The 26517-nt window shown below is 35.9% G+C and overlaps 1 protein-coding gene across 8 annotated transcripts in view; it reads right to left on the bottom strand.

The window, feature by feature from the left end:
• LOC149791432 (protein TANC2-like) overlaps positions 1-26517 on the bottom strand; it is a 375205-nt gene that overhangs the window by 60623 nt on the left and 288065 nt on the right. Inside the window, exon 1 of one of the 8 annotated variants that reach the window (XM_089969964.1) lies at positions 12690-12890. The exons of 6 other annotated variants lie outside the window; for them this stretch is intronic. The gene's annotated coding sequence lies outside the window, so the exon portion shown is untranslated. Of the gene's footprint in view, positions 1-6114; positions 6414-12689; positions 12891-26517 lie in introns of those variants that run through there. One more of the 8 variants, XM_089969963.1, reaches the window with a different exon arrangement.

Below are 26517 nucleotides of genomic sequence, written 5' to 3'. Positions count from 1 at the left end.
CGGTAACTAGGTATACTTCAGTGGAAACAGGAGACATTTTGTAAAATGACTGGAGTGGACATCAATCTAGTGTAATTACTTATTCATAATTTGCTAAGTTGTCACAGTTCTGATACAAGGGCTTGAAATTGGTGTGATCCACTAGCCATGGAAGGCTTGTAAATTTACATGGGTAAACTTTCCTACTTTATCTTAGCCCAGGTTCCAAAAAAACCTAATGCTCTTAAACTATAATGAATTGGCATTTAAAGGTGGAAGAAGCAGTTACATTCCGGCAATAGCTGACCTCTTGGGGAATAATTACTAACTGGTGAGGACTATTAGATTTTTTTAGTTACGAGTACCTTGTTGCTAACAAATAGTTAACATAAGATAAAGCCATTCATCAAATTAAAGTGATTCATCAAATTCTCTGGTCTTGCAACACCCTCACCCCCCATGTCATTTTAGGTTTAAAATCTTGGTTTGTAGAAACCACAAAATCCATGAATGCATGTATACCATATATAAAATGACATGCAATGACATACACTGTTAGAGGCCATTTTTTTTATTTCACTTCCCCTAGGTGTCTGCAGAGAAAGGTTTGATTTATAGAAAACTTGTCAAATATAAACCCTATCCACACTGAATTTCCTTATGAAATCAGAAGAGGCATTTTAGTCTGCTAATACTGAACATTTTATACTACAGTACGTCGCCTACCCAAAACATGCCTAGCAGATGTAAGGAGCAGTTCACATGGCAAACTTGCAACCAAAAGGTTAAAGGTTAAAATCCTACTATTGATCAGTCAGCTATCATAGTGTGTCCTTGGGCAAGGCACTACAGGACTCACAGTACTAATTCAGTTCCCATAGTAAACCTATGCAAACACCATTCAATAACTTTACATTTCTAGTGCTCACAATCAAACCTATATTTATCAGTATAGATGAAACCTGGATGACAGCTTCTGTGTTGAGAAAGGATATGAGCCATAGCATTTTCTGAACCTACATGTGTTTGAAACATGTCCTTTCAATTCTGCACCAGAGAGTCAGGTGCTAATTTCATTAATGAGGCTGATAAAGGACTCAAAATTCCATCAATAAAACTAGGATAAGCTCTCAAGAGATTCTTTTACCCAAAAAATAACTTACATTATTAACTAATCCTGGTCAGTCAAACCGATATATACTTATTTTATGTTCACCCATTTCCAGACTGGTTCCCATTTTTCCATACATTTATAGCCATGTGTCCTATACTCCATCTGCCATGGCACTAAACAATGGACTTGTTCTCCTATGCCATGAAAACATACCAAATGACTTTATAAATAAACATACATGCATATCTTAGTATTATTTGGACTAAACAGTTATATTGCAAGGGGAAATGCATTTAATCTGGGCACACAATGACCTTCCTCAGAAAATGTTAGAAATAGTGAACTAAATTGTTCCACAGATTAATGTTCTGTGCATTTTACATTGCAATCAATATAGATAAATATCTGAGGACATCAAATGACTGCTAAAGATAATTAACCAAAATAAATCAATAAACTGCACAATATAAATCATTCACTAACCAATGAAACAAAATTTCCATCTGGGTTCAGCTGCTGGCATACGATGGTCAACTAATAGGCTTGACTCATGACAACTAATTTTGAATTCATTGTTTTCCTCCTCAATTAATGCCATCTGTATTTCCCATAATGCACCTATCTGGCAGTTTGGTGAACTAATTGACCTGACTTGTGACAAAGCTTGCAGGAAGCCAGTTTAACTTTATCATGTTGCTCCCCCATCCCCTACTTGCCCAAATGATAGAATACTATTATGTCCCCCCATCTGAATGAATCAGTTGATTTTTTAGTGCATCTGGACCAGAATGATTTCATAAATATCAAAGAGATTTAATATCACCTGTATTTATTGTAGGTAAAATTTACACTTGTAAGGAAATACTGAGCAAAAACAGGCTTCCTTGCTAAAAGCATTACAAGGAGTACCATATTCACTGATGTAAAAAGTGAACCTTACAAAGAACAGTTCCACAAAGCAAGGTCTACGTTTTCAATCCACTGATAATATCAAACAAACCGATATCTGCTTGCACATTATGTGACTGCAAACTGGGATCTACAGTTATTCTCCCAAGAACCTCTTACCACCGGGGCTGACAAGGGGGGGGGGGGATATATCTCCAGGGCTTGGGCCGAACAACACTTTTTAATTTCATAAAAGAAATTTTTTGTTTGAACAAGAACTAGGAGAGGCCTGGATGTTTCTTACCCTTGGGACCGTGATCACTCTCTACGGCCCTACTTACCACACAAGTCCTGATATGTGACAGGACTGCTATGAGAAACTGGCATTTACGTTATTCTCCGTAACATGTGTAAATGAAATATGCAGCTTATCTAGGAGTTTTGCTTATACTGACACAGTACTGTCTAATCTGATCTAGGAGTTTTGCATATATTGACACAGTACTGTGTAATCTGATCTAGGAGTTTTGCTTATATTGACACAGTACTGTGTAATCTGATCTAAGAGTTTTGCTTATGTTGACACAGTACTATGTACTCTGATCTAAGAGTTTTGCTTATATTGACACAGTACTGTGTACTCTGATCTAAGAGTTTTGCTTATATTGACACAGTACTGTGTAATCTGATCTAGGAGTTTTGCTTATATTGACACAGTACTGTGTACTCTGATCTAGGAGTTTTGCTTATATTGACACAGTACTGTGTAATCTGATCTAGGAGTTTTGCTTATATTGACACAGTACTGTGTACTCTGATCTAAGAGTTTTGCTTATATTGACACAGTACTGTGTAATCTGATCTAAGAGTTTTGCTTCTATTGACACAGCACTGTGTAATCTGATCTAGGAGTTTTGCTTATATTGACACAGCACTGTGTACTCTGATCTAGGAGTTTTGCTTATATTGACACAGCACTGTGTACTCTGATCTAGGAGTTTTGCTTATATTGACACAGTACTGTGTAATCTGATCTAAGAGTTTTGCTTATATTGACACAGTACTGTGTACTCTGAGCAAGAATACAAAGTTTCATCAGTAAATCATAATCTAAGTGGTTTCTGCTCGATGAATGTCTTTTTCCTGTTTAGTAGCAATTTTTATCTTGAAGATACAGTTTATTTAAATTGAAAGACGAACACGTTTTGGCATTCAATCATGTCATAACTTATGGAAGTAAAGAATATGTGTACTAGTAAATATATGTACTAATTTTATATTTCATTAAAACAACTTTTTTCACTTTATGATGAAAACACAAGCTATTACTGATCTGTTATAACTCTGGTTGTAGAGAATCAAACTTGTAATACATGGGTCACTGGTTCAAGAACAAAGTCCAGCCCAGCAGGCTGCCTTGGTGTGTCTTTGGAAAAGGTACTTTGTTCCCCCTTTCCCTGGCGTAACACAGCCAATCATGTGTTAAATGTATGATTAAAACTGCCCAGACAACCAAGCATTACTGATCAGTAAGATGCAAGAATTTGTCCCAAACATGCCAACAAATTACACAAATTTTGTAACACTCAATTAAAACTAGAACTTCACAACACAGGAAGATGGTGAAGAGCAGAATGTCAGTGGAAAGTGGCACCGACACAATCGACTGTCTAATGGTAGTTGCTAATAAGAAGCTGAAATGGTGACACAAACTTTCATCCGATATAAATATCTTCCTCTATCTAACATGTTAGCAGGGTAACTAGTGCCAGATTAAGTGGGGCATGTGCCACGGGCCCCCCTTGATGCCATGGATAAAAAAATTACATGTGTTTAAATAAACCATTAGTCAAAACTGTGCAAGACCTAGCTTTTATATAGCTATACTAATTATACACATATAGACGTCAGTTTAAGGGTGTATTGGTAGAGCTATATCTTAAGCCCCCTCACCAGCCCCCCAAACATCATTAAGTGCCTCCCCCCCCCCATAGGGCAACTGATAGTGGGATACCATATGCATTTCCTTATAAGGAACTATCACAGTAGTTACATTTACATAACAGTTCAGAAAATACAAGTCACATTATTAATTTATTTTATACAAGGTTTGAAGAAAACTGAAGATATTTTGGAATATGTTCAATATTAATGTTACAATTTGTAGGTGGGGGGAGGGGACAAGTAGCTGAGTGTTCTAAAGTGCTCACCTCTGGCTGAGTGGGGAGTCTTGGGCTTGGCTAATGTGGGTATGTGAGAAAGCTTGCCAGTAACTTCTCGTGGTCGGTGGTTCTTTTTGAGGTTTTCTTGGGTTTTTTGTCAACCATTTATACTGGCCGCCATGTATAGCCTATTTTGTGTTGAAAAATGGTGTTAAATCCTATAACAACAACAATTTGTAGGCAATTATTTAAAAAAAAAGTACTTAAGATCTGCATTCCACAGTATTATGTATAAGCAATGTAAGATGACAAGGTGTCACATGTGTGCTATATTAAGTAACCATTGGTAATTGTACATGTCTATGTTAGGTGGTCAGACATTTTAGGTCTATGTTAGGTGGTTGGACATTTTAGGTCTATGTTAGGTGGTTGGACATTTTATGTCTATTTTAGGTGGTTAGACATTTTAAGCAGAAAAGCAAGTGGCCTGGACATGCGAATGGCCTGATAAAAAAAAAGTTGTATCCCCATATAAAATACAATAAGAATTTCCTAAACCTAAAAATAATGTGGGACAACAATGGACACATTTATGCTGTTGACCAACATTTAAACTCAAATGAGGCTTGCACAAATGTATTTTTACAACGGTATTGCCCCTTAGTACATGCAACATGCAAATAATGCATTCTTGACACCTATGTAAACAATGAGCAAGATGTATGGAGATAAAGTACATTGTTTCTAGAATTAAAAACGTATTACCTGGCCAAATCAGCTGAAACTGTTTAATGCTCCCTTGTATGGACCCAACTTTACCCTTTTCAGAATAACTGTCAGGGGCCATTTTGAATTACAATTGATTATATAACAATGACATGAACTAGATTCTTTGCGAAAACAAACAATATTATTAAACATAATTATAGGAATGGAAAAAGTGGAACATTGGCTTTGGGTCAAAGTTTTAATTATTAATTTAGGTCTTGATTCTCTCTCAATAATTGCCCTTTGCAAAGGCTGACTAACATAAAGACTGGTATCCAGTTTATTCTCCACACAGGAGACATGTAAATATCTTGTGTTAGTTTTACTATTATCCACACAGGAGACATGTAAATATCTGGTGTTAGTTTTACTATTATCCACACAGGAGACATGTAAATATCTGGTGTTAGTTTTACTAATATGCCTGTATCACTCCTAGACCAACAAGAGCTAGTTTTTTTTCTTCTTCTTCTCCTGACATTACTGCTACCAGTAATGTCAGGAAATCAAAGCAGAGACCCACTTGAACGTTTTTAGGAATATTTACGGTAACAGGTGTAAAGCGCAACCTTTAACAGGCACTATATAGCCAGTAGGGTGCTGACATGTCATGTCATCATACCTAAACATACACATGCTACCAGTGTGCTAGATCAATCGGTACTGGTTGTTTCTGCTGTACTCTAAATCAGTACTTTTACGTCACTGTTTTATGTAACTGTATACTCACTACGCAGTTTAAAAAGTTGTAGCAGGTATCCAGCAAAGAAATTTCACTGTTAATACATGGAATTAGCCGGCAACTTATTCACTGTTAATACACTTTATAATCCATATATAACAAACAAAAACTTGACAATTCTTCATCACAATATATAATCTGTGTTACGGGTGCTGATTTATTATAATCTGGGATGGTGCTAATTAAATCACAGCATTATCTCTTCTGTATTGATGGCTTTCACATGTTACATCATTCAATACATACGAGTATTTCCCCCAAGTATGTCTTCCCCCGAAGTGTGTCAAATGAAGTTCGTACATGTATTGCATCCATTTGTTGTTCTGTAGTCTCTGTGAAACTAACAACTTGTACAGGAAATTAACGTACGTATTTTGGTTCCAGCTATGCATTCACACTGAGACAAAAAAAAAAATCACTATTGAATAAACATCATACTCGTTTCATTCTCAAGTACTTACTTCACTTCATGCTATCCTATCCTGTACATTGTCATGCAAAACAGCAATGATGTGGCAAAAATGGTCAACAGCACTGGCGGAGTGAAATAGTCACCAGCGGAAATGGTCCAACAACACTGATAAAGTGAAATCAACATTGCTTATGTAACAACAGATCAGACGAAATTCCACTGTTTTGGGTATGTACAATAATAGAAAAGAATCAACATATCCTCTTTAATTGCAAAAGCACCCAATTAATGTCCTTGTAGTGAAGCCGCAACAAGAATTGGAATAATTAATATACGTCTGACCTGTGGCTGAAACAGTCCGGATTTATGCATAGCCCTTCAGAGTTCCCCTGCTTCAATGCTGTTCTATTGGTTCTTGCGCTACACTGATTATGTCATAGATTAATGTATATAAATAGCACTGACTTCATTTTCAAGTGCCTACCTAAATCACACTCATTATAAAAAAGAAGAAAAATTAATATATGGTCAGTAGATTTGCAATGACTTCTTTTTATGCAATGATAATGAGTGGTTAAATGTTGAGAACTGGTGCATAGTTGGCATGGGAACTAAGAAGGAAAACATCATGTGGGGAAAATACCAATTCCACACAATGATCACAACAGCATGAAAGTGGTTTAAGAGACAGATGGAATGGGTAGTTTACCTGCAGATCTACTACACTGATATACCTGTCTATGCCCCCAGGTGGGCATCACAAAAACATGTCTACCCCCCACGTGTCATCACATCTTGGTAATACAACTCACTACATGTCAAAGTTGCCCCAACTAAGGGCTCAATGCAGTCTGCATTCCATTGTTTCTTGTGCGACAAACTTGATGTAGTGAGCATAGCATGATAACATGTATTCACTGTATATGTGGCTCAGTGGTTTAAACCTTCAACATACGACCAGACCAGATGGGTGTAAATTTGAATGACACCACTGCATCTGCCCAGATCAGCTACCTTCGCATGTCCTTGTGCATCAAACCTAATTTGCTCTCACTGTAATACAACTTCAAAGTGTTGTTGTGAATAAAACACCAAACAAATCATCAGACAATTGCTTTATAATAAATATCAGATGTTTGGTATTAACAGGAGATACTTGCTTAATAACAGTATCAGACACCATCTTAATAACAGTATCACATACTTAATAACAGTATCAGATACCTGGGGCACCTGCTGAATTATGGGGGGGGGGGATACATTGTGATCAGCTATTAAGTTTTACGGATGTAGGCCCAATCATGTTTAGCGGTGAAATCGGAGGGGGGGGGGTTACGCAAAGTGGCTCCCCCTGCCCCTATGTGCTGGTGCCCATATCAGATATTTGGTATCAAGAACAGATACTTGCTTACTAACAGTATCACTTAGTAAATATAATCATACCCTACAAGATCCAGCTGAGACCTGCATATGTGTGTGTGTGTGTGTACAAGACAAATAAACGGACAAGTAGTCTTATTTCCTTTGACAATTTTGCCACCATAGTTTTGTCATCTGCACTTTACAATCATATTTTCCTTCGACACTTACATTATTGCAATGAATGTTTTACCATCTGAACAAGTAACGGATGTAAACTTAAACATGTTTGAATATGGTCATCTGAAATGACCATTCTGGTATTGGTTAGTCATTACCTATCAGCATTAAATAAAAAAAATTTCTGAATTATCTTCTAATTAATAAATTATTGATTTAATGACAAATTGTATATTTGCATAAATTTAGTCCCTTCAGTTATTAATTTAACCTAAAAAAAAGAAGTTTGTTGATGTAGGTGTATGCTTAACCATGAAAATGATACACTAGGATCTTTCAAAAACTTGACATTCCAACTCAGCTGGTGTTAGTTTTACTGAGATAGGCCTGTATCACTCCTAGACCAACAAGCTGATCTCATTTTTTTCTTTTCTTCTTCTGACATACCATTACCAGTGATGTCACGAAAACAAAGTAGAGACCTACTTGTTGGTCTAGTATCACTCTGTGTGCTGAGGTTGGTTGGTTGTTGTGGGGTTTAACGCCATTTTTCAGCACACGATAGGCCATATATGGCGGCCAGTATTAATGGTGGAGGAAGAACCCGGGAAAACCCCAGAAAGAACCACCGACCCACGAGAAGCTACTGGCATGCTTTCTCACATATCTACATTGGCTGAATCTGAGTCTCGAACCGGCGCAGACAGAGGTGAGATGGCAGTGATCCGTAACGGCGAACGCTTTAGACCACTCGGCCACTCGGGGCCCCGTGTGCTGAGGTAGCACTATCCTATCCTAACGTTTTTATTAATATTTACGGTAACAGGTTTAACCACAAAAATGTTTTTATTGCCTGATATAGTTTTAACCTGAATATTAATTTTCTCATATACTGTTTTGGCATGGATATTAATTGCCTTTTATACTATTTTAACACGGATATTCACGGACTGATATACTATTTTAGCATGGATATTCACGGACTGATATACTATTTTAACATGGATATTCATGGACTGATATACTATTTTAACATGGATATTCACAGACTGATATACTATTTTAACATGGATATTAACTGCCTTCTATACTATTTTAACATGGATATTCATGGACTGATATCCCATTTTAACATGGATATTAATTGCCTTTTATACTATTTTAACATGGATATTCATGAACTGATATACTATTTTAACATGGATATTCATGGACTGATATACTATTTTAACATGGATATTAATTGCCTTTTATACTTTTTTAACATGGATATTCATGGACTGATATACTATTTTAGCATGTAAATTCATGGCCTGATATGCTGTTTTAACATGGATATTAGCTGAAATCTTGCAGGATTTTTGCCTTAACAACTTTGACTACTATTAGCACCAACATAAATGTGGATGGATGTCAACTAAGGAAACAGAATATATTTTCCTGACAAAATGAGAGTCAAGATAATGGGGACCTTGTACAAAAAATTATGGAAAATCCATGATCCCTTGCTCAAGCTGCAACACTGCCTATACTGAAATCATATTATCAGAGTGTGTTTATGTGTTTTGGATTTTTAACATAGCTTAATTTTTTTATAGTCATATCACTATGATGTCTGCAGTGTGGCAGTTTATAGTGATGTCTAGCACTGGGGCATCATGCCACATGCATAAAACATAATGCCATACGCAGTCGCATTACACCGCTCCCTCGATAACTCGCGATCCCGCTTATAACGCGGTGTCCGTCTTGGCTCCCGATTTTTTCCCAGAGAAAATTATTTAAAATATCTTTAAAATATGCTGAACATGAAAAAATTACAATAAGAATTGATAAATTAAACCTTGATAAGTTGCTCGTTTTATCATCGAAAATGGTGATTAATGCCCGTAAAAATATAATCCATATTTTGAAATTTGCAAGTTCTAAAAGAAGAATTAATTTCAGAGGTCTCGAAAACGCTTAATTACGCGTATTTGGGCGCCAATTTTTGATCTGGGACGCAGAAAGTCACTGAGGCAGGAGTCCTCCGTACGCATATAATAGGTGCGCGGGAAAATTCAAAGATTTGCCGGTCCTGTTTCAGCCACCTGCTTTGTGGGAAAATGTGTTGATCAGTTACCTGTGCTGATATTTACAATGACAGAATTCAGTGACTGAAAGACTCTTTGATGTACTGTTGCCATTTTATAAGAGTACATTAAAAAAAAAAAAAAGAACATGATGCAACAGCTAGGCGGCTAGTTCAAAGGCTTTGACTAGCGGCCGAGTGAGAAAATGTACTGATATTTAGTGATTGAATTCAGAGGCAGAAAGACCCAGTTTTAAAATCCTAGCGAGACCTCTGTTTAAAGATATCATATATTATGTAAGTTTTTATGATAAATAGTTGTCAGTATACTGTAAATAAACAGTCTAGTGAAATAGCGATCAATGAAAACTTCTGGTAAATGTTAACGGTGGCAACAGAGAATGAAATAAACACCAATTAAACGTCTTCCTGTGTGAAAGTCACGTTCTAATTCTTTAATTCCGTTTCAGTGTAAACATTATGATCACAACATATTCTGTTCATTGAAAACATGAAAAGAGTCAATCGACCGTCACATCGAAACCCGTGAGTACTTCTGTGAGAACCTAATTACATGTACATGCCGGCTTTGTTTTGATCAACAACTTGGGGGAGTGTTTGTTGCATTAAAAAAAATCGATTACAAGAGACCTCGGGTGCTGGATTAAGGGTCTTGGAGCTGCCTTTGACGTAAAGCAAAACAGTAACAGAGACAACGTTGATGATAGTGACTTCGAACGTTTCAGTGAAACTGATGTCATTAATGCCGAGGCTGTTTGGTAGAAATTCGCAGAGACTCATGGTCCTGAGATGGGCGTTTCTCTTGATGATATGAAGGAGTGGATTTGTGCTGACAATGATTGCCCCACATCCGAATACATGTCAGATGAAACTATAATTATTTCTATAGCGAACAAATTTGCAGCAGAAGACGATTCTAACTGGAGTAACACAAGTGTTGAAAGTGATGCAGACGCAGATGTTGCACCCCCCACCCCACCCCTCTGCACAGGAAGCAATCAAATATTTTGATATTGCCATAAGGTGGCTGGAGACCCAAAATGTTGACTACGTAAAGCTCGTGCAGTTGACAAATCTGAGGGATTTTGCTCGGCGGCAGAGAAACCAAGGAGTAACACACACACACACACACACACAAAATAACTGATTTTTTCAAAAAGTGAATTGATATTTGTCAAGCGTGGCACAAACGGCAAGTATTAACTTGTTCTAATTTACGTTGTTTTAAATTTGTAGACCAATTAAATATGTTAGTACCGATTAACCCTTGGGTTTTTTTTCCATTTTACTTCTATCACATTCAAATCTATTTCTCGAAAAGAGTCGATCTTTTGTATATAAAAAAACGCCTAATTTGGATCAAACAATAAAACTAGAATGTATCCAATTCAACATAAAAAGTAGTGACGTAGTACACAATGTGTGAAGTGGTACACATGTTAAGCGAACGGAAACCACGTGGAATAATGTTTTCGATGATCGCCTCAATATACTGTAATTTATCCTGAAATTAATGTTGTCCTATGAGGAAATAATAAAGTACACCGTTATGAAGAGATATTTATTAACAGTTAATCTCAGAACGATTATAAAGTGAGTATTCAACAGTATAATCTGCCTACTCCCCCCCCCCCTTATTTCTCAGTTAAGTCGTCAATCACTTTATTGGTTTTGGGCTTATTTTATAGGTCCCTCGATAACTCGCGCCTCACTTATAGTGCGGTCGCTGTTTCTGGACCCCAATGTGCGCGAGTTATCGAGGGAGTGGTGTATCATGACACCAGTCCTAACATTGACCTCTTAATGCTGAGCGCCAAGCCTAATATGACTCAGCCTGATACCCCCCGTATCTGAGGCAGATGATCTAACCACTAGTATCTGAGGCAGATGATCTAACCACTAGACCACTGGAGTGGTCCATATTATCAGAGTTTCAATAGTATACAGCAACTACTGTGCAATATATGTGACTACTGTGTCCACCTTGGTTGAGTTTCAATTGAAGAAAGCAACTACTGTACAATATATTTGATTACTTTGTTCCTCCTTGGCTGAGTTCTAAGAAAGCAACTACTGTACAATATATGTGACTACTGTGTTCCACCTTGGTTAAGTTTCAATTGAATACAACAACTACTGTACAGGATATGTGACTACTGTGTTCCACCGTTGAGTTTCAATTGAATACAACTACTGAACAAGATATGTGACTACTGTGTTCCACCCTGGTTGAGTGGTCAAGGTGACCTCTGATAATGATCAAGTTATGGGGATTTGTTAAATTCAGAGTGATGCTGGCAGTCTGGGGTGAAATAAGATCAACTGGGTTGGCTCATGGTGCATTCTGCTATGCTTTTGCAGGCGAGACAAAACAGGCAGGCAAATATCACTTGACAAAATCATGTATACTCATGTATACTCAATATATCACTTGACAAAATCATGTATCAGTTATTTGAATATTGAACATATCACTTGACAAAATCATGCATCAGTTATTTGAAAACTCAACATATCACTTGACAAAATTATGTATCAGTTATTTGAATACTCAACAAATAACTTTTATGACTTGTTCAGTCCTATAATATAGTGACCTCAAAAACTGGGGGAAGGGGGCCCTGAACGAAAACAAGAATTTTGTTTCCATGTAAGTTTTGCCTTTAGATTTCATATTGTAAAATTAAGAAATTATGCATGAAGCACAAGTCATGAATAATTGTGCCTTAAAATTATGAAAATTACTTCCTCAGACATTGCTGATGTTCTTAGCTACATTAAAAATCCTAATCACATCACACGCTAATGTTCTTACATAACAGCCTTAGGCTAAGATTAAGTCAATACACATAGCTATCTATGATGGATGTGACAGAAGTGGTTGACCAAGATAAATTACCTTCTCATATATACATGTAGATATGTATCATCCCTAATTCAGTCATGTGCGTATTTATCATCCCCAGTTCATTCAGCCTTAAGAAATGATGTACCTTTTAACCTGCTGAGATTGTCACTATCTCATTTCCCATCTTCATCATTCTGCATGGAACTGGCTCCAATTTCACATATAAGCGATACATACACATTCAATACTATGGAATAGATAATGTGTCAATTAGCTTTTTTTAACACCTGTCTTTAAAGGAAACTGGTGGCATACACTATATCCCATTCTAAGAGCTACACTGTACACTCAGTGTACTTACCATGCATATTTACTTACATACATAACTCATTCATAAAACTCCCATTCATAAAACACTCAGTCAAGTGGGACCCTATTCATTTTTTAGGACACATTCTATAGATGATCCATTTCACAAGGTTTATAAATAGCTTCACACTGTGGCCACTCCCACATCGTTATTCCCAGTAAGGTTACATAGTTATTCCACCTAAGGTCATACAAACTATGCATAAAGGAATTTTGCTAATTGGCATTGTACATGTTATTACACATAAAACATACCATCTATACTGGCTTAAAAGGCAAGCCAAACTGCAAAGAACAAAGAACCTGATCCGCCATTAGCATAATGTGCCTGCAGATCTGGGTCTAAGTTGTTTGTTCTATTGATTACTCCAAACAAACTGCACAGACCCAGATCTGCTGGCACATTATGCAACAGCAGATGTAGGTCTGTGCAGTTTGAATAGACTTATAAGCAAGTATATACAGTACATAAAACAGCAGAATAAGTGAAATGGTAGCAGAACTTACAGCCTAAAAGAATATTCTGAAAAAAATCTGACTGGAATGCATTCATAAATTATGAATTACATGTGGGGGCACACAGAAATAGATATGGCTATGGTACTGTAACAACACAATGACATTAATTACTTATTAGATGAAGTTTAGGCCAAATGTGGTCTGCATGAAAAAAATTGGCAAACTGAGTTAGGTTCCTCAGCGCTGACATATAATACATTTTTGGCCAAATCTTGTTTGCATGAAAAAATTGGCAAACTGAGTTAGGTTCCTCAGTGCTGACATATAATAAATTTGCTACAATGCAAATGTAAGAACAAGTAAGCCTTTCCAGAACAAGTAATCAAAGTTATAAACATCCAAGACAATCTTTTAACAGTGCCAACACCATTCTCAGATTTGTTTTTTTGTAACTGATATTCCATGCAAGTGGAAACTATACACTGATATTAAATGCAAGTGGAAACTATGTGTACTGATATTAAATGCAAGTGGAAACTATGTGTACTGATGTTAAATGCAAGTGGAAACTATGTGTATGGCTTAAATTGCACTAGATTACCACTATTAAATGAAGCATGACTTCAGTGAAGAGTCACATCACAGGATAAGAATCCCAAACATCTATGGCATCTTAAAATTAATGCTGAGCAGCCATTCTTCCCAATGTGAAGAATCAGTTAGCCAACCAAAATTTAGTTATGTGTGTGAGTGTGATTTAGATGTTTAATGTAGCTTTAAAAAAAGTTTCAGCCATATCGCTGCGATGTCTGCAGTGTGGCAGTTTTTGGTCATGTCTCGAACTGGGGCATCATGCTGAAGATATTTAGCATCATGTCCCACCCAGTCACATTATTCTGACAACAGGCCAACCAGTCCTAACATTAACCTCTTAAATGCTGAGTTAGCACCATTTTTTTTGTCTTTGGTACGACTTGGCTGGGGTTCAAACCCATGACCTCCTGCATTGAAGGCATATACTTTAACCACTTAGGTCACTGGAGAAAATTATTTTTAAGTCCCCATAATCTTAACCTTTGACCTTTAAATGCCAAAGTCAATAGTCGTCTTTTTCATGCCAATCACTTTTTCTTCTTTCAGTCACAATAACCTTGACCTTGGCCCGTTCAAACTCCAAATCAATAGGTTTCTTCCTTACTGTATATATAAGCCATATAAAGTTTCGCTAAGGTATATAATCTAGATAAAGGAGCTAGTGGAATGACACCCATAGCACAAGCCAAAACCTTATTCTAAGTACAAGCTATTGACAAAGTGCAGTAAAAGTTAATGATGAATTCCTCTTATTCAGAAACTCGCATAATTTTCAACTCTCCCGTCTGAGTGACCTGACCATTGACTTTTTGAGCCCAAGGGTTCTCCCTTGTATATCACCATCCTGAATTTCTTGTATATGATGGACATGTTCAGTCTATCCTAGTAGTTCTCAAATATAATTATATATGCATGTCTTTGAGTTGGTCATGCATTATACTACCAAATAAACACCTTAACAAAGGTAAAAGTGAAATATACATTCTGTGTTGTACAATCAATAAGGTGTCACTAACCAAGTTTATACAGTCAGTGTGTTTTTACAACTGTTTAAACACTCTATGGTCTTAAAATACCAGACAAAAAGTGTGAATGCTATTCTCCTTAGACTTACCAAAACACAAATCAAAAGGCGTGAAAGCTTATTTCTAAGACTTAAAGAAACCCAACTAAATTCAACAACTGCCCCAGGGTATGCAATATCAGACCCTGCTACCACCTCGTTTGTGACAGTGTCACAACATAATACCTTTAGAAAAAATATGAAAGCCAAGACCTAAGTTTTAAAAAAAAAGTGACTAGAAACAATAACAAACATTTATTATCATCCTCAAGGACATATTTGGGGACTTGATCACTGGAAATGCCCACAAAATGGGTGTAATCTGTTTTTGAGGTAGTATGTCTGGAATAATGAATAATGTAATAAACAGCTGAACTATTAAAATATGTGTGTGTGTGTGTGTGTGTGTTGCAGAATAATTTGGACTATATTTTGGGTGGCAACTGAAGAAATTATTTGTGCTAGAAGATTTTTAAACTTAGTCCACCCTGAAACATGCCCGATTTCAACATATTTTCAACTGAAAGTCCTCGGAAATGTCTCCCAAAAAGTTTTAGTTTCTCTGCACAGGAATGATTTACATGTGGGAAAAAAAGTCACACGGCAAAACATCACAAGTAATAATTGCTATTAATGATTACAATAAATTGACGGCTCCACAGGAAAGAGGAAACAGTTCAGTAGCTGAAGTTTTAAGGGAAAAAAGTAAGACAAAAATATAACCCTGAGATTACTACATTTAGCATTACTAGTCAGTGTATGTATACTTTTAATTTGCTTTTATTGCACACAAAAAAATTACATGGCTGCTACATTACGATCTCAATTTTAACTGTGTCAAAAAATCCCACAATATTACAAAATTGAAAGTCTGACTTTATGTTCTGTCTTTTTGTCCTACATGTTTCTTATAATAGTGAAAATTCAAATTATGACGTTTTGTCCCTTCCTATCTGCGACTTTCTGCCCTACATTTGTTAAATTATGCGGTGTTAATTCCCGTCATCTGACGTTATTCTGATTGAGTAACCTTTGGTTAAAACTGCCCTTTTGAATTTAACACATTAACCTCTGGAGGTTTTTGTCGTTTTCGTATGAAATTTGAGTAGGAAACACATTTTGAAAGCTATTTCTGAATAGATCCGAAAACACCAAATTCCAGGTGATCTTTCAATAACATATTGCCTAGTTGTGTTAGAAACATCGTTTGTCATTGGCTATTTGGCTCGCGCATGAGCAGAAGGGTAGAAGTTGAGAGTTCTTTTCTTGGTGGGGGAGGGGGGTAAATGGAGCCATTATTTTTGTATCAAGACCACTCTTTATTCCAAATGCCCATCTTATCCTACTTTTTGCAAAAGTTCATCTGTCTGTTTACAGTTCATACCGGTTTGCCTTAGATCTGAGACCTAAATGTCTAAAATCCAGACACAAAAATGAATTCCGACCACTGGCGAATTTTGGGTAGAAAAAAAATCAGGTCCAAAAAATGAGGTTTTTCCCTCTGATTTTGTAGTGCAACTAGATATTTCAGATTATTTGGTAGCACTGTAGAGCTACATCTGTCTACCTTTCTATAATACCACCCACTTTAGTGCATTATGCATGACCATGATGCTACAGAGCTTGGCAGTAGGCTACTACCTCCTGCCACGTTAACACGTTGCTAGGAGTTAATGTGTTAATTTCATGTCCAAACGACCTGAAGATACTCAATACTTTTTAAAGAAAAGAACATAATACTTCAAGCGAGTATACGTACATCACACTGAAAGCTAGGTGTGATTCATATATATTAATTAGCATACAAATTTTTTATCAATTTAGAACCAAGATCCTCAAAAGAAAACTTGACAGTATAGTTGTCTTTTCTTTTCATTGTACATGGTAAATGTATTTGAAAACATACAAATGAAATAAGTCACTGTTCTCTTTTTAATAGTCACTTAAATAAAGAGTGTGTGTGTGTGTGTGTGTGATTTGAATTTTTAACATAGCTTTAACAATTTATCAGTCATATTGCTACGATGTCTGCAGTGTGGCAGTTTATAGTGATGTCTAGCACTGGGGCATCATGCCACAGACATGTAGCATGATGTTCCACCCAGTCACATTATCCTGACACCAGGCCGACCAGTCCCAACACTAACCTCTTAGTGCTGAGCGCCAAGCGAGGCAGCTGTTAGTACCATTTTTGTAAGTCTTTGGTATGACTCAGCCGGGGATCGAACCCACAACCTCCTGCATCTGAAGCAGATGCTCTAACCACTAGGCCACCAAAGCGGCCACTTAAATAAAGAAACAAAAATATATTCCAAGCAGTGATACTTGATTTTACTGTTTCCATGATAGCTATCTTAAAATAACTTATTTTACAACAAGTTTACCATGTAAATAATTCTGAGCTCTGCTAAATATCCATGGTTGTCTCCCCCTGAATTCTCCAGAAATCTGCATGTATATAGCTTCTTAAAACTTACTTATTCTCTCGGCTAATAGTCAAATGACCTCATCTGAATACCCGATATACTGAAAATATACTAGATCACTGCAAAATGTCCACAAATACTTACTGTGCTGGATGCAAATTAAATTCAACATGCAGAGTTTCTGACAAATCATAATCATGATATTTTATCACAAGTTCTACCAATTATCTAATTCAATACTGATCTCTATCTATATTGTAGAAATAAAAATACACTTAGTTTCCACCACAATTATGCAGCAAAATGACACAGTACACTACAGAAACATGTCGTACATGACATGTACCGGTAAGCATTTAATAATTGTTAAGGCAGGCTCTGTATTTTGGTGTTTTTTCAATCCTGTCAAGTGTAGACTTACCTCTCTGTTGAAGAGTTACATTGTCATGTTTAAAATTACCTCTTAGTTGAAGAGTTTCATTGTCATGTTTAAATTTCCCTCTATGTTGAAGAGTTTCATTTTCATCTGTGTGTGTGTGTGTGTGTGTGTGTGTGATTTAGAATCTTAACATAGCTTTAGCAATTTTAGTCATATCGCTATGATGTATGCAGTGTGGCAGTTTACTGTGATGACTAGCACTGGGGCATCATAGCATGTGTAGACTTACCTTTACGTTGAGGAGTTTTATCAAGAGATGCTTCAACAGCCCTGTTCTACACATAGAAATATCAATCTTGTGAAAATGTCACCTGGTATAATAAAGTAAATTCCATCTCTATCAACTTTCTTTAACTATGGCTGTTATTCATTCATCAGTTTGTCTTGTTCCAAAATATACATGCAGCACTCTAAAAAAAATTCAATGGACAGTTTGCTCAACCTCACCTGTCCACAATGATTTTTTTCATATCAAACAGGTTCACATCTGCTAACCAGTTCCAGCCACCCTTCCCCCAAACAAACACACTTAATTATTCCGGATTCGGGGGTAATTGTTTATTAATCCTTAAATAAACTGTATATAAACTTTGTTTATCTAAGCTAACATGGCACCTTGGTGTTATTCAAATTAGCCCCAACATTTTCCTGAATGAGAGCCATGCCAGGAAATTGATTTCTTAAGTCATTGCAAAAAGTGATGGAACATTTAGTTGTTTTAATGAGTCAAGGACTCCATTTATATCACCATTTTTTTGGAAAGGTTTCTTTATCATGGCGTGTAATTAAATAAATGAATGTTGTTAATTCTCAAAACAAAAAAACATTTATCACTGGGATAATCATGAAAGACAAACAATTTACAAAACTGAGAAAGGGATTATGCCCCAGGGGTGGGGTGGTCCTTGTAGGCAACAGACACTTCAGTACCCCTGCATTTCAGATCTTACACCAAATCACTATAAAGGTCAAAGATCTCTGTCATCTTAATGGTCTTCAATAATCAGTTATCTCCCCTTAGCACCACATGAAAAGCTGGCTTCCATCATTTGGATCATACAGAATCCCATTACTAAATAATCTGAGTTGGTGACAAAAAGAAAATGGGAAACATCTGGCAGCTTTTGTCTTCAATTTTATGCAAAATGCCCTCACCTGTCTGGTTATTGCTAATATTATGATTTATAATGTGTAAACAGCATTTAATATGAATTTGGCCCATTTCCATGAAAGATATACATGCAGGATTTCTGTCCTAATCAAAAGAACAATACCATAGTAACTAAGAACATCTGCCACGTGTAATGTATCTTTGAGTTTATATTCATGATTATTTTTATATAACAAAACTTTTTCTTTGACATAACAATTAAAATTTTCGTATGAAAACTTATTTTGCAGGAAAATAATCACCAAACAAATATTCCAGAATTTCTATATCTGTTATGCTGTACTTGAAAGAAAATTAAAATTAAAATCTTATGATCAACATCATTAATAAATTTATTTCAATGTAATCTTCAATGATTAAAATTTATGAAAATAATATTTTTCTGTCATAATTTACCAAGCATAGCTTTTTATAAAACTCTGTTAAAATGTAAAGAACAAATAAATATTTTGATCATCATATATTTTTATCACTGTTTAGTTTAAAGCATCAACAGCAACATTATTATTATTATTATTATTGTATCTAAATATTTAGCAATTGAAATAAAAATTATACAAAATAAAAAAAAAGATCTGTTTTCAGAACGATTATCAAAGAAAGAAACGTTGAAATGAAAACTAAGTTTAAAAAAAAGGAATAACATCAAAATCAAAAGGAGAGCGCTTTAGACCACTCAGCCACTCTGGGCCCCCAAAATAGTGTTTTCTTTAAGAAAGACATACTGAAGCTGTATGTACGTTATGTGTGTGTGTGTGTGTGTGTGTGTCTGTATGTATGTATGTATGTATGTATGTTTGTACGTATGTATGTTTCCATATAAATATGTAGTAAGCAGTTCATAATAATCACTGATACAAGGTCAATAATACAATCAATACAGGGCTCCCTTAAATGTCTGTCTTGTATAATCTACAAGTTTATCTTGGATGAACCCCTTACCTTCCTGTTTTGAACAGTTAATGTCATGCTGATTAGGCCTAACAATTATTCTAACTTTAAAATAGAAAACAGGTTCTGACAGCTTTTTTAGTTTATCTCTATTGTTAGGTGTGGGAATCTAAGGGTTTTCTAGAATTCCTTTTTTAAAATCAACAAGATAAAATACTATAAACTAACTGAAATCATTGAATCTCTTTTGAAATTAAAAGACAAGATGAAACATGGAATATGTTTTTTTATTTTGGTGTTTTACGCACAGCAACACAAAAATTGCTAATTCCTACCATGCTGCCAATATATGGTCATTTCTGATAGTGCATTTTTAAAAAAGCTGCATTCAAAGTAAATCTAAGGTACACATGATTATACATACAAATACATAAAAGTGTAACCAAAGGTGAAACAGGTGTGTAACTTTTTGTTTCCCATGCAAGACCAAAATGTGACACAAATTTGGGGATTATATTGTCACTTCACTCTCAAAAATCAACAGTCCAGTGATAAAACTGAAGATAAATACATAACTGTAGATTAAACCAATACTTTCTTGACCTCTATAGGTTGATAGGCAATGAAAAATGATACTGGATTCATGCCAAGATAACATGAAGCCTGGATTAGCTTTATCAAGTTCCATAATGTATACACATCTATGTACTTACTCGTTATCCACAAGTGTAATACTAAATGGGGTACCAAAGTTTAAACTCACCATGGTCAAACGGGTTATCTCAGACATGCAGGTATGTGCAAACATTTTGTGTAAAGTTCATTAATAAAATGCTGTTTACAATTTCCCATAACCCATGTGCCTAATGCAGCCTATAACCAGAAACCTCAATTGTTCTTAAAGTCCCTACACATTCGATGTTGAAGTAAAGAAGTTTTGAATAGCCGAAGGATGTTTGCTGATACAGAGCTCTTTCACAACTGATATCGCAATCCAGACTGTCACATTTTCCAATTCTCAATGTTCTCAGATCAGTCTCAATTTTGGTGAACCTTTCAAACACGATCAATCACTTCAAGACTAAAAAACATGAAAAAGAACTAAATAAGAAGTTTTGTCCACATTATTGAGGGGATTATATAATGGTTGGGTTGGACAAAATTACCCAATTTGATACATGCTTGAATTAATCTGATTTTATTGCAAGTTTATGAGAGTGGTTTTTGAAGAAACCCTATTCATCCAAGTAAACTTCTGAACTATGGAAACAAAGCCATGTTTCCAAAAGAAGCTTTTGGTCAGTGAGAGATAATATTGTAAAGAAAGGCTTGTACCTTGATCCTAAATATAATGAAACCTTCCTAATTAGGATACTAAAAGGAACATAACTGTGTCCTTTGATGACAGATATTTCCTTTTTTGAGAGGATGTAAATGTAAGAAAAATCAAGATCGACATGAGGAACAGAGAGAATTTTGTTTGAAATCACGTTTTCAATACATTTTCACCAATTTGGAGAAAACATTCCATGAAGCATAGCTCTGAGTTGTACCATCTTTTTCATTACCAGTTTATCACTGCTCCTGCTAAGGCCCTGGGTGGCCAAGTGGTCTTTGGCACTTGCCTTTACAGATCACAGACATATCACATTTGTTCATGTGAGTTCAAGTCTCAGGCTTGGCCAATGTGGCCTCCCCAATATGTGTTTCCTATTGCACTGGTTTTGAAATTAGGGTAGTTTTTTTAAAATAAAAAATATATATAATGTACGAGGTGCTTCAATTATTGTGCAAACTGGGTCAATTAGATGCACAAATAAAAAAAACCCACTAGGGTTGGCAATGAAAAACAGGATGGTCAGCTAACTGGAAACACATTTTTAGTTCGCCTAATGTGAGAAAGCCTTCTGGTAGCTTCCTGTGGGTCAGTGGTTCTTCCCTGGGTTTTCCCTGGTTTTTCATCTACCAAACAGCAGAATCTTCATCTGAGTTAAAACTCTTCAGCTAGTGTTATTTGATAAATTATACAAGGTTAAAAAAAAATCACATTTTAAAATCATTTAGAAGCCAAAGATAGCTTATTCTCCTCTGTGTCTGTGTGTGTTTGTGTGTGTGTGAAATGGGACCATAGTGTGCACTTAATATGATGACCTTCAACCTCACACAATATACCCAAATATCAATATTGAAGTTGACATTGTATATAATATGGCAAAATTGGTATCGTTTAATTTCAAGGGCATCTGGTTAGTAACTTCAAATAAACACATGCATTATTGAATATTAGTCAATTTTACTTGATAAATCATTACATCTACTGAAGAAAAAGAAAAAAATCATTTCTATCCATGAGAATTTATTTCAAGTCTTGCTTTTCAGAAGTTGGACTTCATTTGCCAGCTAGCAGCCATGGTACCTGTCAAATTAATGTACCATGTATACTTGCTTATAAGTCACGTCACATTTTTAACAAAATTCCTGATCTGCCATAGCATAATGCACCTACAGATCAGGGTCTATGTTGTTTGTTCTACTAATGCAACCTATAAGTGAGTACGTAAGGTATGCTTTTAAATACAATATTTTGAATTACTGTTCTCCTCTCTAATGGTGAATACTGAATACATTATACACCCATATAATGGACGTTTATGCTTCTGCTATTTTCTCTTTGAAAACCTTTTCAGTATATCTCAAGATTTAATTACAAAGGTATAGAATCTGGCATTCTGTCTTTTTTCAAACATCTGGTAATTTAAGATGGCTGGTCCCTTCAAACACACTAGACCATCCATTTCCTGTGCACACGCATGCATGCACATCTTGAGCTTCCATTGCATTTATGCATGTACTCTGTGACCTCACCAAACAAATGATGATTTAGTACTGTCACAGGAACTAGTTAGGAACAAAGAGGCCACCCACATGAACCAAGGTCATCCACTGCCTAAATAAAACAATGACCTATGGTAATTTAAATTTCCAGTATTTACATAAGTAACATGAACTTTTTGATAAGCAATCAATGTTCTGCAAAGGATTCGATATGTTTCAAAGATGCAAGATTTTGTTTCTTTGTTTCAGCAATAAATTCTTCCAGTCAATATAATCTCCTTTGAAGAAAATATCAGTTTTCCTCAATATGAAGACAGTTAAATTAATTTTGTTCAAACTCTTCAAACTGACGAGGGACACAAATGCTTCTTGACAACAAGGATATAAACAACATTTCCATGGAAACAAAGTCATTTGAAGAACTTCAGTAAAGCTTTCAAAATGAAGAAAGGTTGTTGTTGTTGTTGTTGTGGGGTGTAACGCCATTTTTCAGCACACGATAGGCTATACATGGCGGCCAGTATTAATGGTGGAGGAAGAACCCAGGAAAACCCTGAAAAGAACCACCGACCCATGAGAAACTACTGGCAAGCACATGTTGGCTGAATCCGAGACTCGAATCCACGCAGACAGAGGTGAGATGGCAGTGATCCGTAATGGAGAGCGCTTTAGACCACTCGGGGCCCTGTGAAGGAAGGTAGTGTAGCACATATGTGCAAAGTTTATTGAGGAAGATCAAGGTCATTATGTTGTCAAATACAAAATAAAATGGAGATATAAGAACCAAGAACAGCACATTATATGCCCAACCAGTTTTTAATTGTCCACTATGAAGGTATGGTTGCCTATGGATATTATTGACCAGCATGTATCACTGACCTTGACCAATGGTGAATGTATGCAGTCCTGAACTAAACTTGCACTGTTTTTTTAATTGGGCTTATTCGTGACCTTGAAACATTAGACCCTGAAATCAGTAGGTTTCTTTTCTTTTCTTTACCATAATTGTCAGCCAGCTACAAGTTTTGGTTAAGAAACATAATTTAGAATAAAGGGTATTGTGCAAAACCCCATCTCTCTTTGACCTTTCAATCCCAAAATCAACAGACCTAGTCCTTACCCCAAGTGAAGACTTTGGTCAAGGAACATGATGTAAAATTAAAGTTATTATTACAAAAACCATATTTCTTCTTTCAGTCACAGTATCCATGACCACTTATCTCTGATCCCAAATTAACAGGCTTCCTTATATCCAAATAGGTCATTCTCCATACCTTGGTGAAAGTATTTAGTTGTGATCTGAAGTCTTTTTGCCACAGTGGTCTAGACCTTTCATCTTTTGAACCCAAACAGTCGATTCCTACTTACCCCAAAGGCATTTCATCGCAAAGCTTAATCCAGGCCTGTGGTGTAAGACTACATTTTAGTAAATGACCCATTTATAGTGCAAAACCTTTTCTTTCTCCCTTCAATCTCAGTAACCATGACCCATAGATGTTAAAAACGTTAAAATTAAAATAAAAAAACGTAAAAAAAACGCATTTTTTTCCTCAATAAATAATAAATGAAAAAAAAACGTTCCAGTAGTTTTTAGGCAACACAAAAATCAATATTTTACTTATTTACACGCTACATACCAGTTTTAAAGTTTCAGTGATACAAATATGAAAAAATGTCGAAAGTTTTAAACCGTAGTCCAGATAACATTGAATTTTTTTTCACTCAATGTCGTTATCACCATCTGACTGATCTGACAACGCCCGGCCTACACTACCAGATATCAGCACTATGCTGTAGCATGTTTACGTGCAGTATCGTAGGCTAGCATTATAGATTCATTATTGATCGATATTTGTTATCTAGAACAGTGATCTAGAGTATGACAGAGGACTGCCTGTATGGCCGATGATATAAAAAAAGAAAGTACCAAATATAAAAAATGCAAATAAATAAAAAACGTAAAAAAACACGTTTTTCGAGGTAAAATAAAAAACGAAAAAAACGTTTTTATCATCTATGCCATGACCTTTGATTGTGTTACCCCAAAATCAATAGGCCTTTTCCTTTACCCAAGTACAAGTGATACACACAGTTTGGCCCAGGCCTTTCATGTAACTGCACACAAACCATTTTTCTTCCTTCGGTGCCACTGGCCTTAGATTCATTTTAAACCTCAAAATCAACAGGCTTCATCCTTACCCCAAAGTCATCCACAAAGTTTGGTACAGATCAATGATAACCTAATACAACCCTACATGGAAGGAGATCAGAATATTATACACCCTGTTTTTTGGCATGCATATAAAAAACATCAAAAAAGAGAAAGAGAGAGAGAGAGAGAGAAAGAAGTGTGACTAGGATTTTTAACGCAGCTTTAACAATTTTTCAGTCATATCACTACCATGTCTGCAGTGTGACAGTTTATAGTGATGTCTAGCACTGCGGCATCATGTCACAGACATGTAGCATGATGTCCCACCCAGCAGCATTATCGTGACACCAGGCCGACCAGTCCTAACACTAACCTCTTAATGCTGAGTGCCAAGCAAGGCAGCTGTTAGTACCATTTTAAAAAGTCTTTGGTATCACTTGGCCAAGGATCAAACCCATGACCTCCCGCTTCCGAGGTGGACTCTCGAACCACAAGGCCACCGGAGCAGTGAGAGAGGGAGAGAGATGCACTCAGTAAGAAAGAATTCAGACAGTAAAAATATGAATGCTGGAGTTCAAGAGACACAGAAGCCATAGAAAATCAGACAGTTGCAAATTTAAATACAGATAGATTGATAAGCTGTATGTAATACATATCTACCTACTGACTACAATGCGTCAACTCTTCATGAATAATTAAGGTTACAAAGTGCACAGGACCTCCCTGATAAAAACCAGACAGAGACAATACACAAGTTCAAACATGTAGTTGACTCTGGTAAATCATGGTACACAATCATTAGTAATTGTCCCCTTGTAATTGGATATCAAATGATGGTAACTGACAGGTGATAATAGAAATATGTGATTAGACAATTCTGCACCATATTGCTGCGATTTTATACCAGCACTATCATTCTTTTTATAAAAACATTTTGTTGTGGTCTGTCAATGTTCACATCATAGAAAATGTTACTCAGCCGACAAATTATTCTGCCAAGTGCTTATGTGAGAAAGGTTGCCATGGCTTGGTGGTTCCTCTCAGGGTCCTCCTGAGTTTTTCCTTGTGTGTTCAAAACCCCAAAAATCCAAACCAAATCATTCATTGCAAAATTGACAAATTATATCCACAAAATCATGAAAGTCAATTCTGAATTTTTGCATTTTGTTCCCCAGTTTGTATTTTATTCATAGTTTATGACTGTTGTTTGAAATTTTATTAGATATTTTGTTAATGCAACAAAACAGTCTTGTTCAACCCGATTTTGTGCAACAGTGTGAGATCTTTGAAATGCTAGGGTCTGGTAAAGGTCTATACAACCAAGCTGTAATGTTCAAAATGAGGCTTAAAACCAAACTGATTTGTTCAAAATGAGGCTTACAACCAAACTGATTTGTTCAAAATGAGGCTTACAACCAAACTAATGTTCAAAATGAGGCTTACAACCAAACTGATGTTCAAAATGAGGCTTTAAATATCAAGTACATTGATAACTGACAGGCATTCATAAAAAACTTAGATCACATAAATAGCAAAAATTCTTTGTTCTTTTGGATCAATTGCATAAAATATGT

Source organism: Sinohyriopsis cumingii, chromosome 9, assembly GCF_028554795.1.
Source record: "Sinohyriopsis cumingii isolate HCF-2022 chromosome 9, ASM2855479v2, whole genome shotgun sequence".
Taxonomy (NCBI): domain Eukaryota; kingdom Metazoa; phylum Mollusca; class Bivalvia; order Unionida; family Unionidae; genus Sinohyriopsis; species Sinohyriopsis cumingii.
The sequence above is the reverse complement of the archived record's forward strand: the minus strand, read 5'-3'. Positions and strand labels throughout refer to the sequence as shown.